General features: G+C 46.8%; 1 non-coding gene across 1 annotated transcript; it reads right to left on the bottom strand.

Moving 5' to 3' along the window:
- Window positions 1–7,485: 7,485 nt before the first annotated feature.
- Trnat-ugu lies at window positions 7,486–7,560 on the bottom strand. Its single transcript has one exon. It is a non-coding gene; the product is annotated as a tRNA-Thr (tRNA).
- Window positions 7,561–10,569: the final 3,009 nt, after the last annotated feature.

Here is a 10,569-nt window from a genome sequence, read left to right as displayed (position 1 = left end):
ATTTCACCTTGATTTCCTTACTGACTGCTCAACGTAAAAATTGAAAAACATCGAGGGTTGGCTGCAAACCCTGTCAAACCCTCTTGGCAACAACAGTTTCTCCTTTATGTCCTTCGACCCTTTTAGCTGCAGTTTGGTTTCTGTACAATCAGTACATAACTTTTAACTTGCTGCACTTTATCCCTACCATCTTAAAAATTTCAAAGAATGTAGTCCAATCAAATTGTCATAAGCTTTCTCTAAATCCACAAATTTAATAAACTTAGGTCCGGATTTTTTCTGCCTGTCTTCTAAGATACTGCTCCGCGTGCCCTTACATTTCTCCGACACTCGAATTCATCTTCCCCGCGGTCGGTGTCTAGCCCTTTCTCCATACTTCTACAAATAATTATTGCCAGTATTTTCTAACCATGACTTGTTAAATCGATAGTTCGACCGTATTCATAGCTGTCACCAACTGCCTCCCGTGGAATTGAATTATTGCTTTCTTCTGAGCGTATTTTGCCTGTCTCTTATATCTTACACGTCAAAAGGAATAGTTTTGTCATTGCTGGCTCCTCCAAGGTTCCCAATAACTCTGAGCGAATGCCGTCTACTCCCAGGGTCCTTTCCTCCACTTACATCATAGACTAATAAAACACACCTACAGGCTTGGAGATCAGTCGAATGGCAGTCTGATTAGGGTACTACAAATACTGTAAGGCGAGCATATACACTCCTGGAAATTGAAATAAGAACACCGTGAATTCATTGTCCCAGGAAGGGGAAACTTTATTGACACATTCCTGGGGTCAGATACATCACATGATCACACTGACAGAACCACTGGCACATAGACACAGGCAACAGAGCATGCACAATGTCGGCACTAGTACAGTGTATATCCACCTTTCGCAGCAATGCAGGCTGCTATTCTCCCATGGAGACGATCGTAGAGATGCTGGATGTAGTCCTGTGGAACGGCTTGCCATGCCATTTCCACCTGGCGCCTCAGTTGGACCAGCGTTCGTGCTGGACGTGCAGACTGCGTGAGACGACGCTTCATCCAGTCCCAAACATGCTCAATGGGGGACAGATCCGGAGATCTTGCTGGCCAGGGTAGTTGACTTACACTTTCTAGAGCACGTTGGGTGGCACGGGATACATGCGGACGTGCATTGTCCTGCTGGAACAGCTAGTTCCCTTGCCGGTCTAGGAATGGTAGAACGATGGGTTCGATGACGGTTTGGATGTACCGTGCACTATTCAGTGTCCCCTCGACGATCACCAGTGGTGCACGGCCAGTGTAGGAGATCGCTCCCCACACCATGATGCCGGGTGTTGGCCCTGTGTGCCTCGGTCGTATGCAGTCCTGATTGTTGCGCTCACCTGCACGGCGCCAAACACGCATACGACCATCATTGGCACCAAGGCAGAAGCGACTCTCATCGCTGAAGACGACACGTCTCCATTCGTCCCTCCATTCACGCCTGTCGCGACACCACTGGAGGCGGGCTGCACGATGTTGGGGCGTGAGCGGAAGACGGCCTAACGGTGTGCGGGACCGTAGCCCAGCTTCATGGAGACGGTTGCGAATGGTCCTCGCCGATACCCCAGGAGCAACAGTGTCCCTAATTTGCTGGGAAGTGGCGGTGCGGTCCCCTACGGCACTGCGTAGGATCCTACGGTCTTGGCGTGCATCCGTGCGTCGCTGCGGTCCGGTCCCAGGTCGACGGGCACGTGCACCTTCCGCCGACCACTGGCGACAACATCGATGTACTGTGGAGACCTCACGCCCCACGTGTTGAGCAATTCGGCGGTACGTCCACCCGGCCTCCCGCATGCCCACTATACGCCCTCGCTCAAAGTCCGTCAACTGCACATACGGTTCACGTCCAAGCTGTCGCGGCATGCTACCAGTGTTAAAGACTGCGATGGAGCTCCGTATGCCACGGCAAACTGGCTGACACTGACGGCGGCGGTGCACAAATGCTGCGCAGCTAGCGCCATTCGACGGCCAACACCGCGGTTCCTGGTGTGTCCGCTGTGCCGTGCGTGTGATCATTGCTTGTACAGCCCTCTCGCAGTGTCCGGAGCAAGTATGGTGGGTCTGACACACCGGTGTCAATGTGTTCTTTTTTCCATTTCCAGGAGTGTAGCATGTTGTAAAGCATTAGGAACTGGCTCAGTGTGTGTGACACTGAACCTACTCGAAATATGATACACATGTGTTAAGATCGTGGCTCAAATCTCAAACATTTAAATCGAATGAGATATAGTAACACAACAATCTATGAATATGGAGAAGAAGGTTCCGCTGACCATGTTTTTGTCGGTTGTCCTCGTTTCCAGGTGGAAAGCAAATGGAGACAATTAGATTGAGATTTGAGAACTACTGTATAATAAGTTCATAATTTATGGACTAAAGTTAATTTGATCGCGTATCGTGTGTCTGACAACTCCTCAACTTTCAGTCCATCAAGTGGATGCTCTGAAAATCAAACTAAAAGAATAACATAGTACAAAATGGTAGGCACGGAAAATATAATTAAGAAAACATAATTCACTGACCACCAGCGTGGGTATGCGTAGACTCAAGGATTGCTGAGAGACGCACCTCCCTGTGGCGGTAACGCAGAATAGATCTAGACGTAGCAGTCGGCGAACTTCGAGCTCTTCCGAGGTAGCCAGCAACAACTGCTGAGAGCTGTTCGCATAGGATTTCAATTGGGTTCCTTTTATTTTATGTTCTTTTATTTAACTACATTTTCAACATTGTGTTTTCCTTCTTAAGTACATATTAACAAGAGCTATTATTAACATACCTTGTATGTCAGCGTGATTGCTGAAAATATACGACTTGTGTTAGGAGTGTGCGATGATGACAGTTCATTAACGCTGATTTCGATTTCATCATCGACGACTCAACCTCTACCGTCGATAATAATCGGGTCCCAAAAATCGATGTTAAATAACGAATGGGGTATAAAGCAAAATACATTTATTAATCAACAAATACAACAATTGTTAATATTACAAATGCCTCAACTTTTATCTACAAGCTGCAAAAATATTTTTTTAAAGAGAAGTTTCCCATCAGTGTATCCCGTTGTTGACAGAAAGCATATCTCGCATTTGAGAGCAGTTTTTCAGACGGTAACGCTGTGGCTATAGAGCTCAAATACTTAAGTGCAAATTTTTGTAGCTTTCGATAGGTAGTACATAATATGTGATTACATACTTCTAATGGATTTTGTTTTAAATCTAGAAGGTGACCTTTCAGATAGAAAGTGAACTAAGATGTAAGTCCGTTTCTGTCCAGTTTTCAAATACTCTTTTCTTGTGCTATTTTATAATTTTTGCTCCATGTATCAAATTTTGTTTCTCTGTGTTGCTGTAGTGTTTCAGTGTTTCTCGTCCTCACTGGTAGTCGTTGCAATAGCTGCTGGAAAATTTTTGATGGTTGCCTTCGAACATGCCAAAGATTTTGAAAGAGAGCATTCTTGAATCTAGGATTGAACAACCTTATGTTAACATGTTCAGATGGTAAGAGGCACTTTTTCATTTCTTTTATGGTGTCACTCTTTACATTCTCTCCAATATTCTGTTATTTTGAAGTCATATTTTTTCCTTGACTCATCACTTCGTACTACGCTTTGTTTTAACCAGATCAGAACCCTTTTGATAGCGGTAATCGACTCAGGCATGAGTGTTGTTTATGTGTTTAAACTGAAGAGAACTGATTATGTAAACTGATGATGGTGGGGAAGGGGGGACAAAGGAAAGGGGACATGTTGACCACACCATCATAAATGGCTCATTCTACTACAGAACCTTCAACATCGCAGCGCGTCAGCAATCGTTGGTTAATATACTAAAAAAAACTAAAAAACCACCTCAATTGCGAAAAAAGCACCTAGTGTTAAGTGTTAACCCAGGTTTCGGCGTAGATCACTACACCTTCTTCAGAACAACAATAAAACCCACAAGTGCCTAAGAAGACCTTTGTCAATTATTAAAAGAACACCATAGCTATACAGTTTATGGCGGGTCATGGCCCATCGAACATAGGCCGGTGTGAGGTGGAGCGTACACCATTAAGTTAAGTAGTGGTTTTGACATTGCACATACGTGCTGTTCGTGTTTCCTTTTCTTTTTCGTTTATAAATGTACAGCTATGGTATTCTTTTAATCATTGACAAAGGTCTTATTAGGCACTTGTGGGTTTTATAGTTGTTCTAAAGAAGGTGTAGTTATCTACGCCAAAACCTGGGTTAACACTTAACACTAGGCGCTTTTTTCGCAATCGAGGCGGGTTTTTAGTTTTTTAATATGTCATTCTACTACCTTGTAGGCAGAAGTAGGCCGGTCAGAGCAAGCCTATAGCCTAATCTATGAATGGTTTTTACGTGTTTAAACTGAACTGAACTTGAAACTTCCTGGAAGATTAAAACTGTGTGCCCGACCGAGACTCGAACTCGGGACCTTTGCCTTTCGCGGGCAAGTGCTCTACCATCTGAGCTACCGAAGCACGACTCACGCCCGGTACTCACAGCTTTACTTCTGCCAGTATCTCGTCTCCTACCTTCCAAACTTTACAGAAGCTCTCCTGCGAACCTTGCTCCTATTTAGTAGGCATTTGCGTTAACCACTGCCTCATCCGGACACAGTATTTATAGCAAATGCGCTAACTAACTCGCCACGCTCTCCGGCCGACTCACATTGCCAGTCCCCATTTATGTCCTCCATGCCCACTAATTTTAGATTCCCACTGGAGGTCGAATGTAAATATCAGCGCTGAAGGTTGTGGGTTCATTGCCCATCGAGGCGAATCATTTACAGAAATTCGTGGTGTCTGTTTTTTTGTCTGAAATAACAGACAATACGATATTCCCCCCTTCTAACAGCCGTGTACCGCAAGTCTCTAGAGGAACGGAAGATTCCAAATGATTGGAAAAGAGCACAGGTAGCCCCAGTCTTCAAGAAGGGTCGTCGAGCAGATGCGCAAAACTATAGACCTATATCTCTGACGTCGATCTGTTGTAGAATTTTAGAACATGTTTTTTGCTCGCGTATCATGTCGTTTCTGGAAACGGAGAATCTACACTGTAGGAATCTACATGGATTCCGGAAACAGCGATCGTGTGAGACCCAACTCGCTTTATTTGTTCATGAGATCCAGAAAATATTAGATACAGGCTCCCAGGTAGATGCTATTTTCCTTGACTTCCGGAAGGCGTTCGATACAGTTCCGCACTGTCGCCTGATAAACAAAGTAAGAGCCTAGGGAATATCAGACCAGCTGTGTGGCTGGAATGACGAGTTTTTAGTAAACAGACCACAGCATGTTGTTCTCAATGGAGAGACGTCTACAGACGTTAAAGTAACCTCTGGCGTGCCATAGGGGAGTGTTATGGGACCATTGCTTTTCACAATATATATAAATGACCTAGTAGATATTGTCGGAAGTTCCATGCGGCTTTTCGCGGATGATGCTGTATTATAGAGAGAAGTTTCAGCAATAGAGAATTGCAGCGAAATGCAGGAAGATCTGCAGCGGATAGGCACTTGGTGCATAGAGTGGCAACTGACCCTTAACATAGACAAATGTAATCTATTGCGAATACATAAAAAGAAGGATCCTTTATTGTATGATTATATGATAGCGGAACAAACACTAGTAGCAGTTACTTCTGTAAAATATCTGGGAGTATGCGTTCGGAACGATTTGAAGTGGAATGATCATATAAAATAAATTGTTGGTAAGGCGGGTGCCAGGTTGAGATTCATTGGGAGAGTCCTTAGAAAATGTAGTCTATCAACAAAGGAGGTGGCTTACAAAACACTCGTTCGACCTATACTTGAGCATTGCTCATCAGTGTGGGATCCGTACCAGGTCGGGTTGACAGAGAGGATAGACAAGATCCAAAGAAGAGCGGCGCGTTTCGTCACAGGGTTATTTGGTAAGCGTGATGGCGTTACGGAGATGTTTAGCAAACTCAAGTGGCAGACTCTGCAAAAGAGGCGCTCTGCATCGCGGTGTAACTTGCTGCCAGGTTTCCACAGGGTGCGTTTCTGGATGAGGTATCGAATATATTACTTGCCCCTACTTACACCTCCCGAGGAGACCACGAGTGTAAAATTAGAGAGATTAGAGCGCGCACGGAGGCTTTCCGGCAGTCGTTCTTCCCGCGAAACATACGCGACTGGAACAGGAAAGGGAGGTAATGACAGTGGCACGTAAAGTGCCCTCCGCCACACACCGTTGGGTGGCTTGAGAAGTATAAATGTAGATGTAGATGTAGATTCGCGTAAATGAATTGAACTGAACTGAAATTTTCGAAGATCTCACGTGAAGACGATTTCTCCGCGGGTGCGGGATTCGCCTTGTTCCCGCGCAAGTGTGAAGCCGTGTAATCGAAGCGGAGGGGTGTGAGGCGTCCGGGTGGGGGACCTGTGGCGCGCAGAAAGGCGGCGAGGCGGCGAGGTCGTGGCCCGCAGCGCCGTGTCTCGCCGGCCTGTGGCGCGGCCGCCACTGACCGCGTTACTGCCAACAGGTAGCGGCGGCGGCGGTGACGGGGGCGGCGGGGGCGGCGGGGCGGCGGGCGCGTATCGACCGCGGGGGCGGCACGTGCGCGCTGTGCGCGGCGGGCGCCGTCTCGGGTCGTTCACTTGCCGCCGCCGCCGCCACCGAAGCCGGCACTGGCTCGCCTCGCCTCGCCTCTCGCACATCGATTGCCGCAGCCTCGGGCCACCGCCATTAACACCGGCGCGCCTACCGGAGCCTCCCCTCCCGCCGGGCCGTTCTCGGGACCCCGCAGTTCGCGCCAGTGTACACAACCGCCGGGACTGCCAGTGCCGTACGCACGCAGCGTGTGTTCACAAGACACGGGACTGTATGTGACGTCGGACTATGCGATCGAGTACATATCTACATCTACGAGGGGCATCCGATAAGTAACGCAACATCTTTTTTCTGAAAGTTGGTTGGTTTCATTGACGATTCCAGTACGCCACATTACTTCCCACTCTTTTGGCTACAAAAATGGTTCAAATGGCTCTGAGCACTATGGGACTTAACTGCTGAGGTCATCAGTCCCCTAGAACTTAGAACTACTTAAACCTAACTAACCTAAGGACATCACACACATCGATGCACGAGGCAGGGATCGAACCTGCAACCGTAGCGGTCGCGCGGTTCCGGACTGAAGCACCTAGAACCGCTCTGCCACTCCGTCCGGCTTGGCTACAAAACTCTATTATTCAACATAATCTCCGTTTAAAACGACGACCTTACGCCACCTTAATGGGAGGACCGGTATGCCCGCATGGTACTGCTCTACTGGTCGACATCGGAGAAAACGTCCTGCTGCATCATTCCCGCACCACTCCCCACAGAGCCCACCCTTCGTTAGGCCAAACAGGTGGAATGAAATGGTAACTAAATCAAGACCCTAAGCTGTCGACAGGAGTTGATATGCATCAAAGGGGACAGCTGCAAATGTTTGCCCCGACCGGGACTCGAACCAGGGATCTCCTGCTTACAGGGCAGACGCTCTATCCAGCTGAGCCACCGAGGGCACAGACGATAGTGCGACTGCAGGGATTTATCCCTTGCACGCTCCCCGTGACACCCACATTCCCAGCTTAATGTCCACACACGACATTCGTAGTGCCCCTGCCCATTACATTCATGACTGGCGGCAGACAGTCTTACAGAGTCCCGTAAGAGTTCAGGCAATGCTTGTGCATCTAGCATAGAAGAAGAAGGTCAATGGCCGCTTAGCCTTAACTATATGAAGATGGTATCTGTTCTTTCGGACATGTCTGAAACAACAGATACCATCGTTGAACATCCAGCTCTTTTCAATGGTCCCCCTTGATGTACACTACTGGCCATTAAAACTGCTACACCACTAAGATGACGTGCGACAGACGTGAAATTTAACCGACAGGAAGAAGATGCTGTGATATACAAATGATTAGCTTTTCAGAGCATTCACACAAGGTTGGCGCCGGTGGCGATACCTACAACGTGCTGACATGAGGAACGTTTCCAATCAAATTCTCATAAACAAACAGCAGTTGACCGGCGTTGCCTGGTGAAACGTTGTTGTGATGCCTCGTGTAAGGAGGAGAAATGCGTACCATCACGTTTCCGACTATGATAAAGGTCGGATTCTAGGCTATCGCGATTGCGGTTTATCGTATCGCGACATTGCTGCTCGCGTTGGTCGAGATCCAATGACTGTTAGCAGAATATGGAATCGGTGGGTTCAGTAGGGTATTACGGAACGCCGTGCTGCATCCAAACGGCCTCGTATCACTAGCAGTCGAGATGACAGGCATCCTATTCGCTTGGCTGTGACGGATCGTGCAGCCACGTCTCGATCCCTGAGTTAACAGATGGGGACGTTTGCAAGACAACAACCATCTGCACGAACAGTTCGACGAAGTTTGCAGCAGCATGGACTATCAGTTCGGAGACCATGGCTGCGGTTGCCCTTGACGCTGCATCACAGACAGAAGCGCCTGCGATGGTCTACTCAACGACGAACCTGGGTGCACGAATGGCAAAACGTCATTTTTTTCGATGAATCCAGGTTCTGTTTACAGCATCATGATGGTCGCATCCGTGTTTGGCGACATCGCGGTGAACGGACATTGGAAGCGTGTATTCGTCATCGCCATACTGGCGTATCATCCGGCGTGATGGTATGGGGTGCCATTGGATACACGTCTCGGTTACCTCTTGTTCGCATTGACGGCACTTTGAACAGTGGACGTTACATTTCAGATGTGCCTCTACCCTTCATTCGATCCCTGCGAAACCCTACATTTCAGCAGGATAATGCACGACCGCATGTTGCAGGTTCTGTCCGAGCCTATCTGGATTCAGAAAATGTTCGACTGCTGCCCCGGCCTGCACATTCTCCAGATCTCTCACCGATTGAAAACGTGTGGTCTATGGTGGCCGAGCAACTGGCTCGTCACAATACGCCAGTCACTACTCTTGATGAACTGTGGTATCGTGTTGAATGCTGCATGGGCAGCTGTACCGTGCACGCCATCCAAGCTCTGTTTGACTCAATGCCCAGGCGTATCAAGGCCGTTATTACGGCCACAGGTGGTTGATCTGGGTAGTGATTTCTCAGGATCTATGCACCCAAATTGCGTGAAAATGTGATCACATCTCAGTTCTAGTATAATATTTTTGTCCAATGAATACCCGTTTATCATTTGCATTTCTTCTTGGTGTAGCAATTTTAATGGCCAGTAGTGTAGTTCAAAGCTACACCTTCAGCCGGTAAAGTTATGGTGACGGTCTTCTGGGACTCTGAACGCCAGGCGTGTTTTAAGACGACACCCAGCAGCTAGTGGACCGATTCCATTCGCGAAGCCAAGTACGTATCATCACAACTCCAGGATGTCTACGACCGGCCAAGCCAACGCCAGTAGGTAGCCATTACTCTCTTCGCTGGCCATTGTCTCGCTAGGCTTCGTCTCAACTCCAGCCAGCTAGCAGCCAAGCCATTATTACCGTGTGCAGCCCCTGCTGACAACCGACTACGGCCCCATTAGACTCTCTATTCATAGAGAGTAACGTCCTAGTTAGATTTGCAGCCAGTAAGAATTTTCTAATTGGTTTGAATCATTGACTAACTTGTAGATGGACTTCATGGCAGGACTATGTTATCACTTCATCTTAAGCGATCTTTGCTTTCGTTATAACACTGAGCTACTAAAATATTATGCATCTGCATAGCTATTGCACTATGCTTAAAACTATATGCACTAGGTGACTTTAATAATAGCGTTGTTACACTGCTACCCGGGAATCACAATTACACATGTTGTTCCCCCTATGTTCACAACATATAATGGTAATGAGGAATATTGGACCAGAAGTTCGGTCGCAACATTTAATGATGACGACACTTTAGTGTTACTATACGTTCTCAGTGCGGATACTTCAACACATTGCATTTTTTTAACTTTAGCGATAAGTAGTGCTTTCTTTTCACTCCTATACAATTATCTTAATTAGTCGCTCTCTCATTTCAGTATGGTGATGGAGATCTTCGACGTATCAGAGCAGTTTACCACATTGCTTACAACATGTACAAAGATATCAGGAATTTCACAAGCTGCGACATGGAGACAGATTAAAACGGTGATCCAGGAAGTGTAGAATGAATTTCTTTTATTTCCAGGTACGATCACAAAACTTTTTGTTCTTAGACTACCGGTTTCTGTCAGCTATGACCATCTTCAGATATCCATAAAATTGAGGGAAATGGAATACAACTAGTGATCAGGTTACGTCTTAGAACAATAAAACAGACCGCAACCTAAAATTATTACTTTCGTGGATTTGAAAACATGGGCTCAAAATATAACGAGACTTACCTGTTCTATAACTTGTCCCAAAATAATAAAGCCATAGTGACATCATCACAAAATATACACAAAGTCAGCGTAGCATCGTCGCACACGTTTAAAATTTGACGTAAACTAGGCCACAGTTCTGACAGAATCATAATTTCTCCATCGCTACTGATCATAACAAACTACAATACGGTAGCAACA

The sequence above is a fragment of the Schistocerca piceifrons genome, chromosome 5 (assembly GCF_021461385.2).
Source record: "Schistocerca piceifrons isolate TAMUIC-IGC-003096 chromosome 5, iqSchPice1.1, whole genome shotgun sequence".
Taxonomy (NCBI): Eukaryota; Metazoa; Arthropoda; class Insecta; order Orthoptera; family Acrididae; genus Schistocerca; species Schistocerca piceifrons.
The sequence above is the reverse complement of the archived record's forward strand: the minus strand, read 5'-3'. Positions and strand labels throughout refer to the sequence as shown.